Genomic DNA, 27077 nt, shown 5'->3' on the forward strand with positions numbered 1-27077 from the left:
CCTGTCATTTGAAAATGATTCCAATATTTCTCAAAGAAGAAAAATGACTATTTGGCTAAGGCATGAAATTTTAGTGTGCCTTTGCACACACTTCTCATGCTTCAGTGGGCTGTGTACAATTTTTCTTGATGGTTATCTTTATTTTTAGTGGTTATCCACATGTAAATTACCATTCAGTGATATATTGGCAGTAGAAAAACTTAAAAATCTTTTTCCTGCTTTACTTTTCTTTCTGTAAAATGGGGAACCATAGTACTACTCTACTTTTGAATGGAGTCCTCAGGGTGGAGTCAGAATCTGCCAAGACAGAAATCACCTGCTGTCAGGTTAATATTTTCTAGATGTGCTCAGGCATATCAGTCCAATGCAATGTTGCTGCCCCTGCTTGATTTGTTTGGAAAATGAGGCAGAAGCACAGTGTGCTGGGATTATGCCATCAGCACTCACAGCTGCACAGCAGCACTGGGCACAGGCCTTTAAAGGTGAAGGAACAGAAAAAACAGGTGGTTGTGGGTAAAGTACAATAGGTATTTTTTTCTCTATGAATCAAAACCCACTTACAAAAGTATTAGATTCCTTCTGTATCATAGTGCATACCAGATAGCTTTTTTAATAATAATTTTAGTATTATTATTTTTGTTGCTATACTTGTCACGTGGCTTCCACCTAGATTTGACAGTTACTGTTCCTTTTCCATTTTTTGTACAAAGTACCGATCTTCAGAATCAGGTCATTTATTACTTGCCATATTCAACACAGAAAAATAATTTGACAAAAGTCTTGACATTGGGAATGTGCTATTTTTGCCATTAACTTTTGAGATCAAGATGTTCTTCTGCATTGTGTGACTGTCACCAACAAAGCCATAGTTTTATTTATAAAATACCATTATTTTTACACTTCTGAGAATATCATACATGTTCAGTTAGTATCAATAATATTCTTTGCAAACAGCTCTATACAAACTTCTAAGGCTGTGACAAATCACAGTAGCCAACAGTCCACCTGTACTCCTTGGCCAAACTCTATACATGGCTGATATCACACTGAATCAGAAATTAAACATAAAGACAAATCCTTGAAAGATGGCTAATGGTCAAAAGTATTCAGCAAATACTGTAATAGGTTATTATTTTAGTAACTAATTCGTAAAATAAGCAACAAAATAATATTGTTGGCACCTAAAGAGGTGTCCCTCCTTGAGAAATTTTCTCATCAGCAAGTGAAAAGCCTTCATAACTTCAAAGAGTTTGGTTGATAATTATGAAGGATGAAGCAATATGCAGGTATATTTATAACATGAGTTATTTATTAAATAAATAAAATAGTATGGCATTTATAAAATAAAAGTGTATGTACTCAGAAGCAAGTGAAAAAGCTGAATGCATATTTGAGGTAGCTTATGCATCATGCAAAGGAAAGAGATTTGACTCTTCCCTCAATGGGTTAATTTTCAAATCTGCTCTGTCTCTAGGTTTCAATACCTGTTTGTTCAGAGAACTTTGGATTTTGTTTCTCTGGACAAGGAGGAAGACACTTGGGGTACCTGAGTACCATGGTTAATTATTTTCCTGTCCTTTTCACGGATTTTTATCAAGCTAATGCAGAAAATAGGCACACAAAAATATGTTTGCCTATATAATCCCATACTGTTACCTTCATTCTTTGGCTTTCAAGGCAGACAAGCATATTCTGCTGAACAACATTTAATAAGTGGGGTGATCTATTTTCGACCACAGAGCAGAGCTTTTCATACTGACTGATTGTACTGAAAAGGGAAGAGAAAGGTCACAGATGTCATTTTGTGGTGAAAAGATGCAGAAGCTTATTGTAAGAGATGTCTAGCATGCATTAGTTTTCTTATCCTGTTGTTATATTTCACTGATTCAATATGAAAGCTGCTTACGTGATAATGCTCTGAAATTGCGTTATCAAACTGAGCCACTATCATGGCAATAAGAAAAAAATAGAAAAGACTTTAAAGTCTATTATAAGTCTGCCTTGACGCAATTAAAACCATGCAGCTCAGCCCTGAGGGTAGTCCAAAAAATCACACACCTCATTGTTCATCATGGGTCATGTCAAGGGCTTGGACTGAGATTTTGCTGCAGAGCATTACTAGACAACAATGAAAAAAATTGCTTTGGAGGCTCAGTACCTGCTGCTGTAATTAAACATTACAATTCTTCTTTTCTCCCGCTCCATGGGTCAAAAGAAGCACTCCACTCCACTCTTTTTTACTCTTAAGAAAAGAACATCAACTGAAAGCCTTTCAGTAACATTATATATTCACCTGACCTATAAAATATTATTAGATATTATTTCTATTTTCTGTTCATTTTAAAACTAACATATTTCACATACATACATGTAAGATGTAATCACCATGTTTTAAACCCAAAAAACATGTGATCTATTGAATCAATTGATTGACTCCAATGTGATCATGGCAAGGCAAACCTTTAAGCTGGAAGAACAACCAAATATCAGTGCCTGCAATTTCCTTCCTTTTCATTGCTGTAACTGCTTTGGAAGGCTTTTAGTTTCCTTGTTATTATAGTGGGTAAAAGTTATCATGCCTCATTTGTCCAGGAGCAGCAATTGCAGCTGCCAGTGAAGGATCAGGTTGTTTCGTAGCCACATGTTGTGCCCATATACTCTTTTTAATCTTATCATTGTGACCAAAAAAAAAGCTTATCTCAAAGTGACTGATTACAGCCTTTCCTAGCTGTTTGCATATATCCCTCATGTACAACAGGGTATGCACAATAATGACCAAACCCTGCTGCAGCGTGGCACAGCTAGGAAAGGGATTGAGACAGTGACAGGGCAAGCAGAAGGAAGCTACTGGCATTGCTTTCAATCTAACAGTAGAAAAGTTTAGCAATCACAGAGGACCTGTATGTGCAGATTGCACATAGCTGTTCTCTGGTAGAGCAGCACTGCAGATTTATAGCCTACATGCTGTTGCCATACCAAGCATGTCTAATGTACAACATACCTATCCTCTTATCCTGTTTCCTTTCCTCCTTTCTACTCCTCCCCTTCCCTAGAGTATATCCACTTTGTACTGAAAAAAAAAAAAAGAAAAAAGAGTAATTAAAATACCTTTGTAGCATCATAAAAATTTGGGGTTTTGAGTTTTAATCCTTTTGGTTTTCTTATAAATGGAAAAGAAAAAAAAAATAACTTCAGACCACAGGGATTGATGGGAACATCATTTTGGGATCTCTCAGAGGTCGCTCACAGGCAGTATTTTTCTCTTTCATCTCAAAGTGTAGGAGACATCTCCAATTTAATCACAGGATGGACAAGGAGGGAGTTCTTATACTTTTTAGTTTTAGGAGGTTGTAATTTAGAAAAAAAATGTCTGATGAGAAATTAATAAGTCAGGGTCCTATTCCTCACCACTTCAGTCTGAAGATATCTCCATAAAAGATAAATTAGTCCCATTTTAAGCTTAGCTAGTTTTATTTTTACTTCTAATATTGTGATTGGAAGCCTGTTCTAAAATCACAGTCTTCAAAAGTTTAGACTATCTGATTTTCAACCAATATTTATTTATATTTGTTCTTGAATCAGTTTTTCATCTCACATAACTCATCTCACACTCTGTTGTTTATCCCATTGATATGACTACAAAGAGAAATATAGCTCCATTTCGCCTCTTGTTTGCTAAACAAAACAACCTCTTCTAGCAATATTCAAGAAGCTTCCCAACCCTGACCTATGCTACTTCTCTCTTTTTAGACTTCTCAGTGAAAAGTATTTGGATAAAATAAAATACTAATAGAAAAGATTGCACATTTGGAGTCTGTTTAAATCCGTAAAAGAAGACAATGAAAAATTTCCATTGGTGTCCATGGCCTTGGGGTTAGCCCTTTGTTTTCTAAGTGGTAGTGACAGGCTTTCAGTTCCAGGTGAGAGAATGGCAATCTCCAGTTTCTCTCCCAGTACCTCCTCCCCAGCTACCAATATATCCTGTGTGTATATATCCTATACCTGTAACTACACTTGTCTATGCTGACCTAGATCTGATGGCAGCCAGCTAGCTCTCATCTAAACCCAAAGCCAAGCTAGACTGAGTTATTCAATCAACTGCACCAGAAGGCTCAGATAAAATAAAGCTTCATATGAACCTATTTGATGCATGGATTCATGGTGAATTCTCAGAGCATTTGTGATACCATCTATTCCTTTAGAGACAAACTAACTACTTATAAAGCTATCTATAAATGCTCTTTATTTGTTTGAAGTGCAAATCTGACAGGTTCTGACAGCCTGTCAGCCGCTTGCATACAACTCAGCTGGAGCCTGCTTTACTTCCATGTATTGTCACCAGTTCATTCATTATTTCTGAAATGTTAGCATTGACTTCTAGCTGACTGACTTGAGGAGGCAATAATCAAGCTAAACAAACTGAGGGTGATAGCATAGCCCAACTGTTATTATACAACATTTATGTAATAAAGTTTGAAAGTTTTATTGTGTAGTTTTTCCTTCAGATAGTCCAGACTGTCAGAAGTACCTCATTATATCAGTAGTATAATATATTGAATATTGGTGTTAGACAATAATACCAGCACAAACGAGATCATTTACACAGAGGATAACATAGTCCGTATGTTATCACCTAGTAAGATCTGTTTTAAAGTCTTTGAACAAAATCAGAATATCAGTTTATTCTAGATGAATTAGGAGATATAACTATAATGTCTCAAAAAAAACCAAACCCAAGAAACCAAATCTGTTAGTTTTAGCTCTGAATTAGTATTTTACATTTTTATGCCTTCTCTGACTTTGATAATACAAGACTTTGTGATGTTTTTTTTTTTTAACATAATCCATCACATCTTTTATAATCAATCACAAAACTTATGCCAAAGGAGCATCAAATTCAGTCCTGCAAAAAGCATGGTGTTTTGCATGTGCTGAAAGACCAGGTGGCTCTGGGTCTGTAAAACATTGAGCTCTCCAGGGTTGGGCTAAACCCGTTCAGAAAGCTTGGGATAGTAGATATAAACATAAGTGGATACAACCCACCTGAGTTCCAAACAGATGCCTAAGACTGTTCTCGTGTTTGGAGTTGTCTCTTTATCCATGAAGATCTTAAGTAGGACTCCTTACTTGCTACAACTGACTTCCAGAAATGGCTTAAAATATGATTCAGTAAAGGGTAAAATGGGAATAATAAAGGGAATTATTCCTGACAGTGTTGTAAAGCTGTAACAATACAGAATATTATATATACACATATAATATTTTTATTTTTATTTATATTTATATATATAATATTTATATATATTTTATATATATATAAAGTCATGTTTACTTATTCTTGTTGGGAGAGATTTAGGTCTTGTGTACTCTTTTACTTCTGTAGAAATGTCTTTTATCTTTCCCTCTTGTCCTCTGTCATTTGCTGCACTGACTTAGAAATGCAAAGGGTATTCAAACCGCCTGGGCATTTAATAATGCTGGGTAAATAGAAGTTTGAGCCCTTTTTTAAATGTACTTTCCAACTTTGTTTACTGTCATTATGCTTGCTTTCAGGCGAAAATGTTTTTATTGGCAAGATCTGCAGAAAACTCAAGCTCTGTAAATAACAATGGGAACAAGTTTTCCCTGGAGAATTAACTCTGCAAGTCCTGCCCTGACCATACTGAAAACTTAATGTACACATCTGCATAATACATTTTGCTAAGCAACTGTGATTCTTTTTTTTTCAAGTGGAACACTATGTTGTGACAGTCACAGTTCTCTGAGGAATGATTTGTGTGTCCAAGTTCTGGTTTGTCTCTTCCCTATGTATCTATTAGAGTACTAAAAGATATTACCTTTCACTGTAAGCCTTACCCTGCACACATAATGTGATTTGAATTCTGACCTTGAGAAAGATTTGCTATTTCTCTGTTGCCATTGGAATATCTATCAAAATACCTATTAAGAGTAACAATGGTGATCATCAAATTCTATGGTAATGCTGAAGTACTAGCATTCATACAGAAGAGTAAATTGAACAAACAAGTAAGACTGAAAATATTCTAAGAGACAAATAAATAAATAAACTAACAAACAAATAATCCACTGCATCAGCTATCTGAAAAAGGAGATATCTGAAGAAGGATTTTATCTCTGTGGCATGGGCAGCATAGCATAATTCCACCTTGAAGTGAAATCCTAACTGTTTACAGAGACTAGGATATAGGAATGTTTGAGTTACCCATAAACTTATAAAAATCAGCTGCCAGAAGTAGTGTAAGAGTTTCAAAATTCCTTTCATGCAATTGATGGTCCATTATGGCAAATACAATAAACCAATTTTGTGTCAAACTGCTGTGGTTTAGATTAAGTGGGCCTTGTTATTCCCATACTTCAGCACCTCAGAATACCACCAGCACTAGGTCACTGAAGAGTAGTTTGGTGAAGAAAAGGTGACCTGAAGATACTTGCCAGGAAAATCTGCCCTGGGAAAAAATCAATATAAATTACAGTCAGTATCAATTATAACAAACAATTATTATAATATATTGAAAAACATTTTAAGAGGTGAAATTTATCTGGTGTCATGATCTTATCCATGAAATCATATCTAGCAGAGAAAAAAAGGACATACATTGAAACAGCTTGAGCAAAACATTTAAAGATGCTTCATGTGATTAAGCACACTTCTGAATTCTTGCAAACAGTTAACTATTATTCCAAGTGTTGGGAGAGAATGGAATGGTAATGAAGTCAAATAACCTAATAGACATATTCATGTTTCAAGTAATATGGTCAGAAGGGAGCATTTTCAGCGTACAATTCAACTTTTCACTCTATCCTACTAAGTGATATTTAAGATACCTCTACATCTATAGGAGTAGAACTTAATCCTGCAACTATTTTAAGTATCTTCCTTCGTTCCTTCCCCATGAATTCTTCCAAGTTACCCAAGTTAAAGGTCAGTTCAGAAATGGAAAACTGAAAGTCTTGCTTACAGGCACAAGTCTAAGATACAATGCTCTGCAACATCCAAAAAGTCTAAAATCTTCAGGATTTGAGGCTGGCTTTGGTTTACTTTTTAATAAAAATGAAGCAAATTCTGAAGACAAAGAGGGGTAGCATGATTTACAATCTACAGTTTATTTTAAGGTTGTTTATAAACTCTTTGTAGAAGGTTCAATTTCTTTTTTCACCCCTTTCTTTTTTCTTCCCTCTATAAATTCTGCATACCAGTAGGAGAATTTTAATAGTTTATCTAGTCTCAGCAAATGCAGTCTAATTTACTAATTCATTTGCATAATTTCACCTTAACCTACCAACATCTACCTGTGAATTTATAGGTGAAAACAATTGGGAGAAAAGGGAAAAAAATAATTCAGAGGAAAAAGGAAGAAGTTGGTGTAATAATATTCAGAGGCTGGTCTAAACTTCAGAAAATCTGGAGTTTGCTGAAAATGAAGAGGAATTTAAGATACGATTTTGATTTCAGTTTCATATTTTGTAAGAGAATCCATTCTGTAGTAACGTGTGGTAGTAGAAATGTCTGCTATGAGAAAAAAATATACAGAAAAGAAAATCTCAGAGAGCTAGACCCACAGTTAGCAGAAGTTAACCTTTTAGGAAAACATATAATTAACTTCCTTGGTCAAAGACCATTAATCATGCTGAATAATTTTCTGGAAAAGCCTGTTGTCTGCCTACATGAAATCCTCAAGCTGGTCTTTAAGAACAGTCATTTATTCAAGAGGCAACACCACATAATGTAAATATTTGGCTTCCATGTTGCTTTTGCATTCAAGAGTTATCATTAAATACAAAATTAACTGCTATCATTGAGAGGATAGTTTAATAACAGTGTTACTTATTTTTCATAAAGCAGCTATTTTCCTACTTATACAATTTTCTAAGGAAACAATATTTGTACTGAAATAATAATAGTAGTAGTAATAATAATAATAATAATAATAATAATAATCTATTATGTTTTCAGAAAAGGAATTATTTGTTCTCTGGTAGCATTCATTAATGTTTCATTTCCAGGTTCTTGAGAGTCAAAGGTTCTCTTTCAAGAGAATGGAAACTATCGCACCTGTTTTGGGTAATTAGATTCCTATCCAACTGGGCTGCCCATTCAAAGAGCTCCATAATTTGATTTTTTAAATTTTCTTAATTGCTTTTTTATAATGCAACTGTGCCATTAAAATTTCATTTAAAATACCACCACAGACCTCTGAGTTTTCATACGAAAAAAATTTACAAATGCAGGAAGACATAAAGATTTGGTTATCTTTATGATAACTAAATCCTTACTTGAAATTTCAACACTGAAGATGAATCTTGAGAATTTTAAAAAAACAAGGAAATGTTGCTTTATGTGCCCAAGGATGCTTTGTTTTCTATCCAAAGTCTAGGGAGAGCATTCATTAATATTACAATATTTGATTTACCTCTCTTCTATTGTGTCCTTGTGCATGTTTTACAGATGTATTTAGCACTTCATTTACTTGGAAGAAACAAAACCAAGAAAGGTATTTACCTTCTATGCTCTCAATATTGTTTAGCCCTATATCAACAGCCAAACCAATCCCAATGTATATAGAAATTTAATCACAGATTTTTTCCTCCAGTAATGTTACTATACATAACATTCAAAGATTATCAATCCTTTGGAACAGCATATGAATAATCTGGTCCAAGAATAACATCTTCAGAATCTGCATCTCCACAATGCTCGCTTTTTTGGAAGTCCTACATGTCTCTGCTTGAAAGCACTGCTCTTAGGATATGTGTTCAAACAAGAAGGGAAGATGCATGGTGAAATGTTTTTTTTCAATTAGATAAATTTTGGGGTTTGTGTTTAGGTTTGTTTGAGGTTTTTAAAATGGATCAGAAGAACAGAGAAGTAGCTTTGGCTTTTTCAAATTCTAAAGGAAATTTTTGGTGTGAAATCTCTTTGTATAGAAATAATTTAGGGGGCTTAACCTATCAGGTGGAGTGCTGCTGTTTCAGATATCATTACATCTACATAGTACTACCTACTTTTATATAGGTCTGGATTTTAAGAGTTTGCAAAATGTGGTCAAGTCAGTTTCCTGTGTCATGCTTCTCCATTAATTAATATTGTGTTTGATTATTGTCTTCTGAGCACTTAGGTTTATAATGATGCTGAACCAGGATTCTCATTTGTTATGAACTCCCTTACATGCCCTCCACTGAGAACTCAAACTATAAATCTAGAGGAAAAAAGAGAGCATCACTGAGTCCCCCATATTCTCAGGTGAGATCCCCTGTATGCCAAGAGCTTAGCATTGAAGTAGAGGTCTCTGTAAAGACCTACTCCACCTGTGTTACCTCTGAGGAGTTTGGTTTTCAAAGACTTATCTACGTTCACTGATAACTAGCCGGCGATAATAAATCTGCTTAATTCTCTGCATACAGGTCATTAAATACTGAGTGAAGATGAATAATTTTACTCATGAATCCTACTATTCATGAACAGAGCTGGGGTTATCTGGCCCAGCCCTCAAACCTTTAATATGTGCTCAAGAAAGGCACTGCTTTTCCATTATCAAGTTCCCTCAGCAGCTGACATTTAGTGAGTACTTTGATATATTCCTTGAAAGGAGTTATTACAATCCAAAGCACAGAAGGATAAATGCCTTGACACATATCTATTTCTATGAGGTTTTTAGACTCAGGTCCCCGGCGAAGCAAAGGGAACATGTTCTCCTTTCTAACACTGTCAACCTTCACTATCACAAGCACCCAAAATTAATAATTATTTAGCTACTGAACAATTATGACAGATGATTAATTGATCACAAGGAGCCAGTTCTCATGGTGCTATTAATCAGTATGTCATCAAGCAGAAAGGGAAGGTATGCAATCTATATCTGTTACAAATCATGTAAGGGACACATTATTCAATCAGCATGAAAAGGTCATTGTGGAGCAGAAGGCAGGATGAGGAGACCTACCCAGATTGATGAGGCAGTGTTATGTTGTGCATTTATTATCAAGGAGAAAAAACAAAACAACTAATCTGCCTATACAAACATGGTAAATAACTGTTTTACTGAAACAAGATGATAAGAAACGAGCAGGTTGCTGAGCTGTCAACAAGGCTTTAGTCTTCTATTGCTCAGAGATTACCAAATGTGCTATGGGATAAAGGAACACACTTTCCCCTCCCACACCTCTGAGTTCACTTGATAGAAGAATATTTTCCAGCTGTGGCCTCTGGACATAACAAGCTTCTACCACTGCCTCTCCTGATGATTACCATGCAACTCATTAGACAGTGCTCATTACCATCTGCTGCAGGGAGAAGTAAGTTTGGTAAAGGAATACAGGATGAAAAGTAGCTCAGAAGGAACGAGTCAATGGGAGCTTTTCAAAAAGAGAGAGGTGACTTTTTTCAAAGGCTGATAGTGGAAGACAAAGGGGAATGGTTTTCAACTGAGAGTAGCTTTAGACTGGATGTTAGAAAGAAATTCTTTGCTGTACGGGTAGTTGGGCTCTGGCATAGGTTGGCCAGAGAAGCTGTGTATGCCCTATTCCTGAAAGTGTTCAAGACCAGGTTGTATGGGGCTTTGAGAAGCCTGTCTAGTGGATGACATCTGTGCCTATAGCAGGTGGGTTGGAATGAGTTGATCTCTAACATTCTTTCCAAGCCAAACTGCTCTAGGATTCAATACTTCTATGTAAAGCAGTTTTAAATGCTCCATGGCATGCTGGATTTGTATGTTAATGGGAGAAAACACGAATAATGTTGTCTGCAGGGCAGCTTCCTTTCCTCACTTTTTCAAGTTTCCTAGGTATGATTGTGCACAGCAACTTCAGGCAGATGTGACCTTTTTTGTCCTGCATTTCAAGCTAACCAGAAGCTATCATGCTAATTGCATGACAATCAACAATAACCTTGAACCAGGAGGTAATAAAAAATATTTGAGAAACATTAGAGCAGGGGCAAAGAAGGCCTTGTATATCTGCCAGGCACTTAACAGCAGCGATATTTTTTACCTGGTGGGGTCTCCAAGGACATGCACAACATATATCCTGCTCTTGTGGGAGCTTCCTAGGCCAGTGTGCTGGGTAACCAGGCTTGGTGGTGGTATGGGCACTGTTGATGTTTTGTGCTGGACAGAAATAACAGTCAGAAAGGTTCTCCCAGGGGTGCATGTATAAAATTTCTGGTGGCTATGGATGCCATCGTGTCCACGGCAAAACCTTTGTTTTCAGATTTCTCTCACCAGGAATTAGGGTTTTTGGACAGAGGAATCCATAATTAATTAAATTTTAACCCATACTCAGACAAGAACCAGTTTTCCTCTGCAGATGTATCCAGTTCTGCCACATAAACATAGTATAAATGTCTTAGTGAAAAACTGTGTTTGGACTAATTTATCTCGCAAAGTTAATTAGCTCGAGAATCACACTGTTGCAGGCATTGTTTCTAGATGTGGCTGCCACCCAGCTGACTTGGGGCAGCAGCAAAAAGAGCCTGAGTCTGTCCACAGTGGGTTTGAAAACCTCCTTTAACTATCCCATTTCTATTTTCTATTTTTTTATGCATCAAAGTGGCATTTTGAGAAAACATGGTAGTTGTAGATGTAGAAAAGTCTAGGTCAAAGTCTCTAGGTGTAATGTTCTCTACAGGTTACAAGGATTTTTTCTGGATTTCTGGAGCTGGTATAGAAAGAGGACAAAGAAGAAGCAGAAAAGTACAGAACTAGTTGTTGTGCCTTCTGCAGACAGTTTAGCCAAGCACAACATTCAAAGATATAAGACACTTTTCCCTCTCCACTCTTCACCTATTTTAAGCATTAGAAAAAACCAAAACATTACCTTTACTGATTACCTCATCTTGAGTTTCAGATCAGTAGACCATGCTACTGGTAGGTATCTACTTAATCTGTTTATTTACCAATTCGAAAATATTTCAGTTGTCTTAATAAACTGAACTTTAGATTTTTTCCTCATTGAAAATGCCAGTTTCACAGGCAATTTTTTCATGGAAAACTGTTGGTGTCTAGAAATTGCATCTTTCATTGATTGACAATTTCCAAGCAACTCAGTTATTTGCTTATTCATTTCTACATTTTCCAGGTGTTTACTGAACATTTTACAAATATTTAGAGATATATAAAAATTATACTACAACAATTTTAATAACGTTTTCACTATGAAAGTCCTTAACGTAACTGCCATTCACCAGCCAAATAACCTCACATAAAGAGTTCTACTCTTGCTCTTAGCTATCGTTGTTTATCTTGACCTTCTCTTGTGCCTCCAGTCACAGAGATGTCATAGTGTTTGAAGAAATTTCATGTGAAGAAAATGCAGCCACTTGCCTTATGGAGTTCATACATCTTCCTCAAGACAGACAGTAAATCAGCAGGATCTTGGTGAACAAATACTAATGAGAATTGTGAAAATACAAAATGCGATCACATTTGCAAAATATGGTAGAGGATAGGGGAAAAAGCCCTTGAACTCTAAAAGAGAAGCTAGTGATTAAGAATGTAAAGTCAGGAGATGAAGCTTGTAGTCTGGCATGGAGATGGAATGATAGGGGATGCATTGAAATCCCCAGGACCAAAAAAGCAAGAAGCAGAAAGGAGGGATTGGTGGTCACTGAGGCCATAGCCTGAGATTTCACAAGCAAGAATTCACCAGTTTCTGTCCTACAAGTTTAGGTGTGATTCCTGACAAAGCTGGAGAAGAATTCATCTGCCCATACGGAAAAATGTGAAGGAGCAAGTTAATTTGCACATAACCACGAGTCCAGCAATGATCTGACCTGAAAGCTGAGCAAATTATTCCAATGGAAGAATGTCCATGGTGTGTCCTAACCTAAGTTCTGTGTCATCTAAAAATACCATTAAATAAATTACAGTGATTGCAAACTTTATTTTTTTTTATTTCACAAATATCAAGTGTCTATAGGTTTGACTGATGGGAAATAAATATGGCACTGCTTTCTCCAGTTAAGCATTTTTAAACTGGTAAGATGAATAATGTTTTTCTTTCAGTGATCATGTTATCAGAGACCCATATGTATGCTGCACCTGCTTTATGCTGCTGTAATGAAATGAACAGGACCTAATTCACCACTTGGTTACTCCAGTCTAATACAACCATAACTCCTCTGATATCTCTGTAATGAAATCAGAAGAGCAGAGGATAGCACACTTGTTAGATTTGCTTAGGTAGAAAAAAAATTGTGTACTTTTGAGCTCTTTCACTCAAATTTCTGTTAGTTTTCCCAATTCTTTACATTTTATAGACAAACTTTCTAAGTAAATAAAATGAATTGAGAATGAAATATGGGAACCACATATTTAATCATTTATGATAAATATAAAAAGCCTTGAAGGCACTTTAATAAGTGATACCATGTCAGGAAGAGGTAGAGGAACTGAGATACTTCTGCCAAGTATGCTGCTAGGATTTGGAAGCTAATCTATGCCTTCCAAGTCCATATGCTTTTCAGAAACAGGTGTAGAGAAAGCCATGCAGATGACATAAAATTTGTATGTTACTGAATAATGGGCATTTTTTTGTGCTAATACAATTCACAACTTGGAATAGAATGGTAGTGTCCACAGAAAAAAAGAAACTTGAAATTGGTTCTTTTAAAAATAAACCCTTAATAGGAAAATGACTTGATAGCTATGTAAATGTTTGGAAAACAGGATCCTATTTGATGCTCGTTTTCTAAAGGGCAACTGAGCTTGTGTCCTTCCTTCTTGCTAGGGGCAAACATACATGAAAACACAAAAATTGCAATTTATAATCCATCCAATACCATAATCTTTTAAAACATCACCAGCTGAGATGTCAGAAACCTAGAGTGATGTGTCTTCAGGTAGGGTATAAACAGCAGGAGCAAATGAACTTTTAAAAAGCCAGGATACTGTTTTCCTACAGCTCAATTTGCTTCTTTTCTAAGCCAGAGCATTATTTCTTCAAAACTGTGTTGTTTTTCCCTTTTTATTTTTTTCCTAAGCACCTGAGGGAGGCATTTAAATTTAATCACATTCAGGTTTAGCACTCATCACGGTGATAGTGAAACAGGTGTGGATTGGGAGGAAGGCAGGATTTGCTGATTTGTGAGATCTATCACTCAGCATCTGCTAGCCAAATTGCCAGCTAATCACCTGTGGAAAAAAAGTCTTGTTTTGACAAGGAGAGCATTTCATCACCTGTGGAAATTGCCTTTTCAAATCCTTAGCCTGCAGCCCAAATCTCTGCAGGCACTGAAAGGAGAAATCCTCATCTGTATTTCCAGGCTCTTCTGTTCAAAATTCAGATGATCAAGTGGATACCCTCAAAAATTTCCCTGTGTTTTATTAGCTATCCTTGCTTTCTGCCCTGAAGGTAGCATTTCTCAGCACCCATGAAAGAAAATGACTACTCTGTAGGGGAAAGTATAGGAAATTTTACCACTTGTTTTAGACAAATGGGGGCACTCTGCTTGTCCATCATCCAGCCTGGCCAGGCACAAGGCTATTGTGGCCCAGCAGCCAGGCTGTACCAATGCTAATGAGCCCTGCTGAGACAGCAAGGTCATTATGCATGTTTGAAAGGTCTCTGCCTTGGATCTGGTTCATGCATCTCTGGCAAGGAGTATGGGTGAACTTGGGAAGCAGCTGCCTGTGCCCAGCTGTAGGAAATTGTCCAGAGACCTTAAGGAGTTTAACAGGTCACTTTTAAGATTTGGACTTTATTATTTTATGGGAAAGTGAAACAAGAACTTTGAGACACAGATAAATACAACAAAAACAAACCCACAAACAAAACAAAGATGTCTGAAACATAGCACAGGCATTTCCTTGTGGGAAAGCTTTCATCATTTCCACGCTAACATTTTCCCCTGAAACATCTGTTATTACCTGCTACCAAAGAGAAAATTCTTCACTAGATGGTGTAGAAATTCTTCCAAAAGCCAAGTGCTTCAGACCCACCGTGGTAGATTGGTACAGAAAATCAGCTCAGTATAAACATGTTCCTTCTGAAAATAGATATTTCTTTCAAGAATTAAGGGTCATGCGAGGTAGTATTGCAGATTTTGGGGCATTTCCTCACTGATCTGACAAATAAAATATCGTTTGATTATTGAAAACATGAACAGTACAGCCAGATAAAAAAGTCCTTGCTCAAAATGACAACTCTCTGCAGCTTCCAGAGAATGATTTGCAGCCAGGGATCACTATGTGGGACTCTTCATTGTCCAGCTCAGTAGGTTACTTAGGAGAAACAAGCTTCTCTTATATCTTACAGCTCCAACCCTTACCTAAAATGGGTAGGGCTGCAGAAGCCTGTAATGTGGAACATACACATTCATGAATTTCCAGACAATCTGTCATGACTTCAAACAGTCACAGGTGGGAATCACATATGGGGAAGATCTCTGCTCAGAGCAAGTCACTTTGAGCTGTTTTTTATGCTTTAGATGAGCTTTGGAAGATTTGCTCACTTTTTCAAGACACTCTTAAAGTAAGCCAAGTTTCCTTAAATACAATTTTTAATGTTCCTGTTTATAATGAAAGACATTTGAAAATACTGAAGAAAGTAAATGGACCAAATTCATTAATGTAGAGGGGTTTTGCAGCTGAAGGTGATGTAAGTAATGAGACTGACCTAATTTACTGGCCATGAAGAGTATACTACTATGTGTTTAGCAAAGGATAATTTTGACAAACATGAATGCAGTGTATGCAAATACATTTATTTTATTGTTTCAAATATTTATCAATTTCAGGTTAATTATTTAATTTACATTGTAAGCAGTCTTCTCTATGAAAGCCTATAATGGGAAAAAATTAAATTAATTTAACTCCCTGATAAATTATCAACAAGGAAAGTTTAACATTGAAAAGACAACGTTGTCTGTAATTACTCTGGGTTTCTTTAGAAACTCATTCTCCACTTCTCCCTTAAATGAGTAAAGTATTACAAAAGGTCAGATTTTTTGGTTTTTTTATTTTAATATATATATTTATTATTCACATAAATCTCATAAATTGGTTAATATATATTTTTAGATGCCTATATTGTTACAGCATGCAATCAATTTAATTCCTAAATTTTCATTTTACACAGATGCAAATCTCTGTTTAGTGTTGTTCATGGTTGAACTGATGGATTTTGAGCCCGAAGAAGCTGTGTTTCAAGGGAGAGCAAATATCATTAAGGATAGATAGTCCTTTGGCTAACATACTTATCTGTGACCCAAGGAATCTTTTTACTGACCACAGTCTCTTTATTTCTCTATCTCAAATATCTCATTTCTAGTGTAAAAAAAAAAAAATGTTTTCCAGACTCACCAGGAATTTTTTTAGAAAGTTGCTGGGGGAAAGTGTACATAAATATTGTAGCTATAGGCAATCATAGAGATAAGATGCCATATTTCAAAACATGTAACCAGCAGTAAAACTGTATTGCAACAAGTGTGTTTTAGCACCATCTAGCTATCTTGTCAGGTAAAATCATAGTCTTATAACACTCAGGAAATCTAATTCTGTCCCAGGGAAAAAACCCAACAAGGAATTCTGTCTATATTTTTTTCCCAAATTAGTTGCAGAAGTTAATATTCTAATGCTTGTAAATATTGGTACATTTACAAATGGCCAATGTTAAAATGTGTTCATCCTCAAACTGATGTTTGTGTCTTGGCTTAAGATGAAGGACGCTGGAGTGTTAGTAGCTTGCCTCATAGTTGTAAGAATTTAGCAGATATGAGTGAAATGCAATAGTTTTCACTGTAAAGCACTGCTGCAGCTCAAACCATGGCATTGTTTCAGCAAGCAAAATCAGTGTGTGTATAAGCTCTTTGAATTTGCTCACTGCTGCCCTTTGGTGTGACTTTACTCTGATTGAACTCCCACAAGAGGCTGGCTTGGTGGGGACGACTAGGGTGAGTGAGGACTGGTGTTCCTAGTAAGTGTAACCTCGATAAACTATGAAATTCAAATAAAATTGTTAATAAGCAGGTGCAGCATCTAAGAGCAATGCTTGTGAACTTTACCTCTTTGTCAAGATTGAACAACACTCTTGGAAAAATCATCAGATGAACAGCAATTATCTACACTGAGAACAGTGGTGAGAGACACCTGGGTCAGAAATGTGCCTTGGTCAGGAGCATAAAAGTCATGCAGGTCTCCTTACTGCTGACACTGAGATGGCTAGTAAGTTAGCTATGATGCACTCTGTGTGCAGTGTAAGGGTTTTGAAGAAAAAAAGGAATTTAAGGTGAAAATATACCTAATTGATTGGCTTCCTATTATGTGACATAAGGAAGATTATATGTAAAAAATATTAAAGCTAAGAAGAATCAGCAGGTGAATAGCAATGCTGACACAAATATTGCCTGCTGTATATTCCCTGCTGAGAAGTTTCTCTGTTGATTTGGGAGTTGTGATATTAATTGTTCTGGGGCCTGATCAAATACTCGCTATGTTCATCAAGAATTTCTGAGACTCGAATTGTCTGGGCCTTCTGCTGCAATATATTCATTTGTATCCTAAGCATTTACTCTAATTTAATAATTATAATTGCATGGTTAGTGTTGGGACCTGGCTACAAAGTAGCTTTGAAGAATCTCTTCAGGCCCTGGAAAAATAATTGATGTTGTGAACAGTTGAAAAATAGGTCACTCAGTTCAAACCATGAAATTTCTTAGCACTGGTTAAATGTGCAAAATTTTTCTAGATTTTTTTTCCAAATAATTATATTTAAAATCATAGGATCGTTGGGATTGGATGATTGTGTAGTTTCAAGTTTAGTCCCTTGCCACATATAGGGACACCCCCAAGTAGACCAAGTTGCTCAGAGCCCCATCCAACCTGGTCTTGAACAATTCCAGGGATGGTGGAGCTACAGCTTCTCTGGGCAGCCTGTGCCAGTGCCTCACTCCCTGCATAGTAAAGAATTTCTGCCTTGTATCTGATCTAAAGCTACTCTCTAAGTTTACAGCCATTCTCCCTTGTCTACACACTTCTGTCAAAAGTTCTTCTCCAGCTTTCTTGTAGCCCCCTTAGGCACTGGAAGGGGCTCTAAGGTTTCCCTAAAGCCTTCTCTTTTCCAGGCTGAACAACCCCAACTCTCCCAGTTTGTCTCCATAGCAGAGGTACCCCAGCCTGCTGAGCATCTTCATGCTCTGCTCTGAACTTGCTCCAGCAGGTCCAGCTCTTTCTTATGTTGGGGTCCCACAGCTGGATGCAGCACTCAGGTGAGGTCTCACAAGAGGAGTAGAGAAGGAGAATCACCTCAGTTGAGTTGATTAATTATGGTTCTATGAAATAGCAGTTATGCATCAGTCCTTATTTAGTACACTTCTAACCGTATGTGGGGGCAAAACAACTACTGATGAGATACAATGGAGGCTCCAGAACTGAAAGAGTACTTTAGACAATGCTGACTTCCTGGTGTATTGCTCAGCACTGAAGAAATTTATACAGTTCTGAGATCCATCTGTGCAGGTAAATCATCAGGCAAAACCCATCAAGAATACATAAGTGAATGAGTAGCCATCACTTTTCTTCATGAATAAAAACAGGCTCAGCCATAACAATAAAATGACCTTGGATCAGAGCCCAGTGGTCTTTCTTTCTACTGGTATTTCTCTATGTACATATTTTCAAGACAAATGTTCCTGTTACCATGTCTTTGGTAGGATTCCTTTATTTATTTGTTTATTTGGATGTTATTTTAGTAACCTTTTCATTCCTACCGTAATCCACCCAGCATCAGCTACCACACTGAGCTGCATTCTCAGAGCAGGTGAGGGGGGACAATTTTTTATTATGCCATTGTTCCTTTTTGCCTGGAGCTGTTAGATTTTTTTTTTTAATTATTAGTGCTGGTATTTTATTCTGTGTGGAAATGATGCTGGAATTCTTTTCTTGTGCATTAATTGCACTGTATCTGATATTTCCACAATTTTTTACATACATGATATATTCCAACTATGAGTGATGAAGCACAGTGAAACAGGAAGTAAATTCCTATTACACCACCAGGGACGTCCCTCAGTGGAGAGTGCTCTTGTTTTTAGTGTTAGCATAGTGCACTCAGCTGAGCTTCATTTAGGAAAAAGCAGAAGCAAAATATAGAGGATTAATTTAATCTGGGTAAACAAATAATTACATTGAGGTCTCCCTATTAGCATACTGTTAGACAAAACAGAAATGTTTTTGGCATACTGTTCAGAGCTAAAATAAATCTAAATGGACTTATGCTTGCCATATGCTTTGCTTATGGTCTTTCAAAGCCATGAGATAAAGAATATTTTTGTTAAGAATGGAAAAGAGAGAGATTATGCAGCTTGAAGGGCAGTTGTTTTTTTCTTCCCTCTTTACCTATTTACTTAAACATAACCTAAGGAAAACTTCTCACTAGTTCTCCATGTTGCCATTGTTAGATAATGTCAGCTTTCGACCTTTGAAGTTCACATCTGCCCAACTTCAATACTAAGACCCAAGAGCTTTTTCTGAAGATGAAAACACCAGCAGCTGCAAAAACTGAGATATGTCCTATGGCATGTAGTCACTCTAGACTCCCTCTGAAATCAGCAGAAAGAATAGATGGGCTGCATCCCCCTTTGAATGTGAATGATTTCCTACTCTGACTGTAGCTGAGTACAGCTACAGGGTTGCCTTAGGTGCTTCAGACACTTCCTCGTCTTTAGCTGGGATTTGGGTATTACACTCCACATCCAAACACCACCTCTGGGTATAAAAGTGTTTCTGTTACTCCACACTTGTTCTGAAGGCAAAAAATGTTAATAATTTTAACTGTGCTTTGGGTATCTTTTAAGGTGGTACAATTCTATTTTGTCCTTAAAAAGAAATGTCACATCAACGGAATGGTATTGCCCAGAGAAACTGCAGGCTAAATTAATTTCATGGGGGAACAGACAAGAGCTGAGCTTTGTGTAGTTTTCAGAACTGATGGAAACAACCCAGTTGTTCTTTAGACAAAATAATTTCTGTTCTTTGTGGAATTTATTTGCCTCATGGGGCTGTCATTTATGCCAGCTCTAGCACCAATGTCTTCAGCGTACTTGTTCCTCTCGGGAATTAGTGTGTCTAAAAAAACACCCAATCTCATGAAGCCCTCTTTTCTCAAAGGGCTGACATATTTAAATATTAAATCTGTTGAGGATCTTAGTGGGAAAATATAGAATAAATGGGTCACCTAAAAGCTGATTCCACATTACAGGTATGTAATACAGAGCTCCAGTTGTGAAGCTGACTTTCTTTTCTGTATATGTGCAGTGTATTTTAATAATTTCCTCTGTGTAGTTACTGTTATTGAGCAGAGATTCTCTGCTGTCAGGATAACTATAGGATTATAGAAACCCAGGATGCATGTAGTGTCAAATTCTTCAGCCACTAAAATGTTATGCCTGAGGCATTACAAGGCTCATTCATTTCAAATTTGGCGATTCACATTGTTGCACTGCAGTTAACAGAATTTTGCCCCATCACATTGGAACTTTCTGTTACAGCAGCAGATTTCTGAGAGCAGAACTTGCATTGTAAATTATTCTGGTTTACTGAAGGTTAGTGCATGATGAAAGAGGGCAGTGTGCTTAAAAAAGCACCTGTTAAGAATATCAGGGAGCTACGGGGGATATCTTCTCTTGGCAATGATCCAAAGTATGACCACTATTTATATAGAAAATGTTATTTATATGATGGAAATATTCTCCAAACTCTTTAAAGAAAGCCAGATAAATAATTTATCTTAATATGACACAGTACTCTTCTGCCAAGGGGAAAGTGCAAGTCTGTACATGGCAGATTAACAAGCTTGTATTAACTTTGAAATTTGTGGCTCTTGTATGTTGAAGAGATAAATCTTCTAAAATAACTTTCATATTTATCATTCTCCTGTCATTAATCTGGTGCACACGAAAGCACTAAAGTAAACACTGGTTAACAGCAGGAAAAATATTTCATATGAGAAGTTTCAAATGGCCCAAACATCGCTATTTGAGCTTGTGTGTCTGACTGGATTCATTCATATGGCAGCAATACTTTATTTCAGTATTAAGTATTTTATTAGATTTCATTTGTTCTGTATTCTGATAGTATATAGAGGGCCTGGGTGTATGTGAGGCACTGTGGGACTTTTATATTGCTCAGGAATACTTGACAAGATTACATCTTAGCAAAACTGGTGTTTTGCTGGTCAAATTTTTAGTGAAGACAAAAGAAAGTGTCAATGAATTCATCTCTAATTTTGGGGTGAATTTGCCTTCCTAATGAGAACATACAAATCCCTACACAGCCATGTACTATCTCTTGTGGGAGAGATGCTGTGTCATAGCAGGGGGAGGATTCCTCCCTCTGAACAGCAGAAGAAGTAACCTGTGATGAACTCAACATAACCCATTCCCTGTCTCTGTGTGCTGCTGGGTGAAGAGGCAGAGCTGGAAAGGAGGGAGGGGTGGGTGGAAATTGTTTTTAAGACTTATTTTACTTCCCATCCTCCTGCTATGATTTTATTTATGAGAGTTAATATCTCTCATTCTAGCCCATTTTACCCATGATGGTATTTGGTGAGTGATCTCTCATGGTCCTTATCTCAGCCCATGGATCCTTCATTGTATTTTCTCTCCTCTATTCAGCTGCAGAGGAGAGTGACAGAGAGGCTTTGGTGGGTACCTGGCATCCAACCAGGGTGAACCCACTACAGATGAGTGTCTAATTAGTGCAAATAATGTATCAAGGGACAGCTGTTGCACTCGTGTGTGGCAAAGAAAGTTTTAACAAATTGTTGCCCTTGCTTAAATAAATGTTTCCTCTCTCATGCTTACCTATACCTTTTCTGCAATGCTACATTGCAGGAACATAGAAGAAAGGGAAAGGTCTTTGTACTGAGCTATAATAATGTAAAAGATACAGGTTTAGTATATTTAGTAAATATTTATATTAGAAAATTAAATTTATTTGTGTATTTGGTAAATATGTATAAGATCTATGCTTAGTTTTGATGGGATAATCTTGCTGAAAACAACAGCCTTCCAACCAAGACAGATAGAGGATATAAGGGATGCATCAGTCTGCAAAAGGTATTAGGAAAAAGTCCCGTGAGAATACTGAGTGCTTGATGCATTTTGGGGGTCAGTTTTACTAAATTTGTTTGCATCGAACAGCATTTCTGTGCTGTGACGGGCAAACTCTAAGGAATATTATGGAGTGACAAAGTCTTGAGCCTGGCAGGTGAGTTGTCCAAACCAGAAAAGTAATCTTCCTTCCTCCCCAAGTCACTCAACTGCTCAGACTAGAAGCTTAAAAATCCTCATGCCATGAACTGAAAAGGAAGACTTCACTAGTGTCAATATGGCCCTTGAACATCTGAAAAGAGCTTAAATTGGGAGCAAGGAGGATATAAATGCACACACTAATATTTATATTATTACTTTTAATTGTAAATCCTTTCCCAAGAAAAATAGCCCTCCAAGCAATATTTCCAAACTATGTGCATCTCCTATATTAAATTACTTTCAGTGCAAAGCATATTTTATGCAAATAGCATTTCAACCACTTGTGACCATTAATCAAATTGAGCTGTCAATATAAAGGAGTCACATGCTGAGTAAATACAGGACTGCTACCCCAGCAGTTGCCAGTTGCTGATGCCTACTGATGCACAGCACAAACTGTGCTGGCTTACAGCTATCCAGGCTTTCATGGCTTTTCACAGTGACCCTGTGCTCAGATGTCCCTGGCCTGCTTCCTTTTGGGGTTGTAAAGTCAGATTCACCTCCAAGCTGCTCTGTGGGTAGGAGAGATCCTGAGTCTCTCAGGAAAAGAGCAGGCATCATCATAATGGCATTAAAGGAAACAAAAATTGCTTCCTTTGAGCAACAAATTATACCAGCATCAAGCAACATTTATTGCAATGAAAATTATTGAAGCAGCAAGGTATCAGACAAGCTGTGTACATCTGGTCTGTTCATCTGCTTCTTTGGAGAGTGCTTCATCTACAGAGACTAGCACAGTGGTTTTTGTCATATTTTGCTAGAAGGAAAGGAGAAGATGCTGTTTTCTCTCATAAGGACCAATTTTAGCCTCTTGAAAAAAAACTCATGAAGTGTAAACACATCCTTGTTTTTCTGTAAGTACAGGCTAAACGTCTTCATGTTGTAATTGCAGCAGATGTAAGTAAGGTTAGATTGAGAAAATCTAGGTACTGCAAGAATAAATCTTTAATCATTTAATAGTTGAGAGCGTGTTAGGAAGCTTCATGCTGCTAAAAGATGCCATCTTGTAAATGAGATGTAAATTGGAGGTCCTGACTGTGATCATTAAAGATTGTATGAAGAATAGTGGTGATTAACTCTAATGTCCTGCCAAATTCTGCTGTGAATATTTTTTTTTCCACGTGGAGAAACTCCCTTTAGAACTGAAGTCAGATTATTCATCACCCCCGTGCTAATGTTTAGTAGTGTTAATTGCTAGCTTTCACTCCTTAAATCAATGCAAGCTATTGTCTATCAAGTCACACAAAGCTTTCTTTCTACATTCATCTGACTAAACAGGCAGTTTGATGTTTCTTTGGCTGAGGGAGCTTAATACCTTACAGTCTTCCCAGCCAAACTGCAATGCTGGAAAACACAAATTCTCCATAGTTTCCACCACTGTTGAAGGTGGTTAGCAAGAACTGGATTTGGATCTGGGCAGATTGAGCAGTACTTGAATAAACCCATGTTTGCAGTTTGGCTACAGAAGCAGGAATCCACATCTGACAGATGCTGATGGACACTGTGGCTTGGTGACATTTTGTGTGATGCATAAAGTGATTATGTAATTACACCTTAGCGAAACTTTCAGGGGTAAGAAATGACTGAGAAATGTAGGAGGGGGGAAATAATAATAAAATAATACCCCTCCCCTCCCCAGGATCTTCTAGTATATTTCATAGAATCATAAAGGTTAGAAAAGACCTTTAACATCATCAAGTCCTAACATCAGTGTAGAACCGTCACCTTTGGATGACTAAGTATCAGACTGTACAGAGCTTTTTTGTTTCACATCTTAGATTAGGGAAAAAAGTATTACCAGTGTAGCAATGCACAACTGGCTTCCCCCCCTGCCCCACTTTGTTTTCTATGTGTTACCCATTGAGGTTTCTTTTGCTTTTCATCTCTTAACGATTCTCTCTTGTCCAAGATTGGTTAATGGCTCAAATTGAAATGTCATCCTATCACTGTCAATGTCACTTTTCCAGACAAGAGCCTGTCTCTGACTATCTCTGAGTTTTCTATTACCTTCAGACTAATTCCAGACCCTTATAGGTGTTCGAAGATAGTTCCTTGCTTAAATAGTCATGTAAAGATCAGGTATTTATGAGTATTAAGGTTCAGATATAATCCACATTCAGCTTAATCTAATTCAAACCACATGAAATGCAATAACTAGGGCTAGACAAAACCACACATATCCACCATGGGCTAAGGTTTTCCTGACTTTCTGTAGAAAATTGGAACAAAATGAGATGATGTGCTACAAATGCACTAGACAATTAAGATCTGTTTATTCAGGGTCAGATATGATGTTTGGCCAAGATGTCATCCAGCTTTCATTTACACAGGCTTTATATTTTAATGCAGTTTCTATAATTTCTATATTCTTTTTACTGACTTTAATAATTCCAGGAAAAGTGAAGACCAACCTTCTCCTTATAACCTAATCTTTTTGCAGCTAGGAAAATTGCATCTTTTAGCTACTGAGTCTTTTAAGAATTTTGTAAGCAAGACTGAAACACCTGCTGTCACTGAGAGAGATATTTAACACTAACACTATGAAATGCCTGATTCACTTCCTATTTTAGTAAAACAAACTCCTGAAATTTCACTTTCTAAGTGTCTGCTTTCCAATTCCCAAGTCATATTTGTGGCTTTTTTTTCACTTCTTCATAACACTGATGCACTTATGATGCTGGTCCTTGATTCAGTATTCTTGTAGTGGTACTAAAATTACTTTATAGAGGCAAAATTTAAAATCTTAAGTTTTCTATGATGATCCTCTTCTCATACATCCTAAGGACCACACTTTTTCTGCTCTTGTTTTGTACTGAAATAAAATATTGAAGTGGTAAGTGGTGAGTTCTGCAGTTCATAACAGGCTTTCAAACTGAAGTACCCTGCTTCTTCATCTTGCTCAGTGAAATATACAGAGACTTTCTGCTACAACTTCCCGAGAACCATGTTTGTTTTCTTCGCTGTGCAACCTCAGAGTGCAGAGAAAAGCACTATAAATACCAGTGAGCAACTCCTGAACAGAAACTTCAGTCTCAGCATTGGAGGAGGTGACATTTGAAGAAGTAACCCCTGCAGACTTATCTGGATAAAAGTCCAATATTAGCCAGTCAGATCAAGGGGGCAGCAGGTAGAAGGCAGCCTCAGGTGCACTCACAGTGCTGACTTCACTGTTGCAGCAGAGTCATTTAGTGAACAACATCAATTCCTAGAAAAGTTATTGGTGTCTATTGAAAAATAAGAGCTCAGATCAGAAGTGGGTTGTCAAGGACTAAGGTTATCTGATATGCTCAGCTCACAAACACTGTTTTCCTTTAATATCATGTGTGTTTCTTCATTCCATGCAATATTCAACGTGTTCATTGTTCTACTTCTGCCAAGAATCTGTGAGCTGAAACTAGGCAATTAACAAGTAATTAATGTTTCTGTTTGGTATTTTATTTTGCTTTGCTTTTTGAGCAAAATATTAACATTTTTACTTGCACCAGGTTATTTTAGGGTGCCTACTGAAAGGTGGAAAGGAAATGTTTATGAAGCAGAAGTATGGTGCCTCCCCTGTGTGAGGGAGATCTGTCTTTAACCTGGCAACCTGTTGTTGAAGATGAGGGTTTTGTCACTGAATGCAGTGAAAATTGTGATTTAACCCAAGCTTTTGCAAAAGATAACGGCCCCATTTTTGGTTGAAAATATTCTCTTTTTATGTAATGTGCGAATCAGACTTTCCATCTGCTGATTTACATATATGAGGTACTGAACAGGGTGGGCTGGTAGGTATTGCTGATCTCTATAGAGAAAAGGTGGGGGAGTGCAAATAAGATAAATACTACAAAAAGCAGCCTTTTTCAGGTTTTATTTTCTGTGGGTTTTTTCAGTCAGCAGTTTTATAAATCCCTTTGTGGACCATGAAGTTTTGCATGGGCATCTATAAGAGCATTCAAAGAACTTTCTTACCTCGTGTAATATCCATTCCTGCAAAATGAAATTTTCAGTGTATGGGCTGTTAGCTTTGACTGATAATTTAATGTCCTTCACACTACAATTCAAGTAATGGACCTTGAATGTCTTTGGATGGAGGACAAAAGGAAAAAGAAAACCCTTTTCTTTTTGGATAAGTTATTTCTGTAATGTAGCATCTTTTGAATTAAATTTTCAATACCTTGCTGTTTGTGTAAAGCTTCCTGAAGATATTTGATGGTCTAGCATGATCTTGTTTATCCAGTTCCATATTTTTCCTTTTCACACTATCACCATTCCTCTCACTATCTCAGACCTGCCTTTGCCTTGCCTTTGAGGGCAGGTGTGCTGGAATGAGGCATTGCTACTCCAGGTACTCAGCTGAGGGGTCGATTGTGTTGACTGCTACAAGGTTGGCTCAAATAGAAAGTGTAATGTACTACAGTTATCTTTAGTTAAAGCAAGGAGTGTGTGCTCTGTTCTAGGTGAGACAACCTGATAAAAAATCGGCAAGTAATGATTATGAAACAGGTAAGCAAGGCACTGTTAGAGCTGCAAAGAAAATAGTGGAAATTCTTAGGGATAACATACTGGCATTAGGAAGTGGGAAAGAAGAAAATACAAAGTAATATTTCTTCACTAATTTATTTTCAGGAGCACTTTAGCTAAATGGAACTTTATTTTTTTTCTACCTTTCATATAGGCACAAATGTTTAAATTTTTGTCAGGAATTTAAAACTAAAGGCCAGAATTATGACCTAGGTAAATAGTAATTCCGATATAAAACAGGAAAGATTAACAAAGTGACAATCAAAAAAGCAATCAATTGTAGCAATCCAGAGCCTTTCCCTGATGGGCAAAG

Source organism: Lichenostomus cassidix, chromosome 1, assembly GCF_008360975.1.
Source record: "Lichenostomus cassidix isolate B80296 chromosome 1, HeHo_3.0, whole genome shotgun sequence".
In the NCBI taxonomy this organism is placed as follows: Eukaryota; Metazoa; Chordata; class Aves; order Passeriformes; family Meliphagidae; genus Lichenostomus; species Lichenostomus cassidix.